This window comes from Notothenia coriiceps, unplaced genomic scaffold (genome assembly GCF_000735185.1).
Source record: "Notothenia coriiceps isolate Sejong01 unplaced genomic scaffold, NC01 NC01_scaffold00010593, whole genome shotgun sequence".
Classification (NCBI taxonomy): Eukaryota; Metazoa; Chordata; class Actinopteri; order Perciformes; family Nototheniidae; genus Notothenia; species Notothenia coriiceps.
The window spans coordinates 18885-20674 of NW_011343294.1; the positions used below are offsets into that span (position 1 = coordinate 18885).

General features: G+C 42.1%; 1 protein-coding gene across 1 annotated transcript in view; it reads right to left on the bottom strand.

Annotated features, from left to right (window-relative positions):
• The window catches only part of LOC104946093 (unconventional myosin-XVIIIa-like), a 36373-nt gene that overhangs the window by 16911 nt on the left and 17672 nt on the right, over positions 1-1790 (bottom strand). The window lies entirely within an intron of this gene.

Genomic DNA, 1790 nt, shown 5'->3' on the forward strand with positions numbered 1-1790 from the left:
TACTCCACTACATGTATTTTAGTTACTTTGCAGATTCTGATTAATGATGTGAAATATAAACAACCCTTAAAGAGCAACTTCCAGGTTAAAGACACCTGTGAATAAATGTGTAGGAAAATGATGAATACACTAGATTTTCAAAAAAATATGCAGAAATATACACTACAGTGACATCTGGCGTCGTTTTTGTAAGAAATGTTCACTTCGCCATAAAAAAGCCTCGGCACGTGACCTCCCGCGTGTGACGTAACACGGGGGACACAAGGGGGAGAGCGGCCGGTGTAACGTATTAATAAACATGGATCCCAATGCTAGTTTCGACACAGAAGACAGAAGAACATGAATATTCAAATGCATATGACGGACCACAACCTTATAATTATGAGCCTGCTAGGCGTCCAAGAGACCAGGAGCAGCCAAGGATTAGAAGAAATAACGGCCATCGGAGAGAAATTGAGCTGTGGTGTGAGGAGAACCAGTGGAGAACTGGGCAGCTATCTTGGTGAGTGACCGGCGTTAGCTACAGAATGTTAGCTAACGTCACATCACAACATTGTAAAGTTAGCTATCATATATCAGGCTATAACTAAAGTAGCATTGATAATATAGTAACGTTACTGGCAGGACTGTTGATACTGATCCATAACAGAAACTAATGCGCAAGTATCAGCCGTATCTCGCGTTACCTAATGCAAATCCACACTACGTCTTACGGTGCTGTGTACCGGAGGGGAGGGAGAGAGCAGCGAAGAAGGGGGAGAGAGATGTAAGTTACGTTTCCTGATAAACGTTTTGTTTTGTAGGTGCCTTGTGTGGGGAATGCCCCCTGACCTCAGCTGTGGAGAGCATGTGCGGCAGGGAGGTGGATCCCTTCTGGGCCCTGGTGGAGAACCTCACCCCCAGACCAGAAACATAAAACCATGCCTGACACTGCCCACCCGGGCTTGAAGCATGCCTGTCTGAATCTCTTTGATTGCTTACAGATAGCCTACGATGAACTTCAGGCAGGAGCATGGCCACTTCAGGCCAGCAGACATGGTAGTTTAGATTACAATTAAAAAGATAAATACTATTAAAGATAATACAGTTGCTATTGACCCGAGTGTTTTGAGCAGGTTTCAAAACCCAGAACCTGTAGATTATATACCTGTTAGTATTAACAATTGTCAATGATGTTAATGAGGATATCAAGTTTACGCCGTCAGATTTTAAATGCGCTTCTTATCCCCAGAAATACTGCGCTACAACAGTAAACTTTTACGAAGCACGTCATCCGCTGGGCTTTGCAGTTCTAGCAGGGACAACTTAGGAAACCAAATGAGCCGGAAGTCATGTTTAGATAGTGTCTGCAGCGTCAGAATTGTTACATGAACAGTGATCCCAGAAGATAGGAGGAGAAAGCGTGTTACAATAGGAATGTGAGTACCAATCATCTGTTTTGATGCACGATCGGACAATTGAAGACGAGCAGAGTGGCTGGCTATGGTGAGCCAGCAGGTACACATGCATCGCGCAGACATTGCCGCTTCTCTTCCCTATGCTGTAATGTGGTATTTTTTAATTTCACAAATAAACATGATTATTGACAGATAGTGTTTTTCATTAATAACCCAACAAAATACTTATTAAATCCTCTGATCGGATTTACAAAAAAAATAATAGTATGGCCCGCCCTAATACACCCAATGCAGTTGTTTAAAGATATACTTTCAACACAGAATCATTTAACAAAATTACACCATATCCAATGATTTACAGTCAGAAAAATGCTATTTTCGATTGCAGTTATT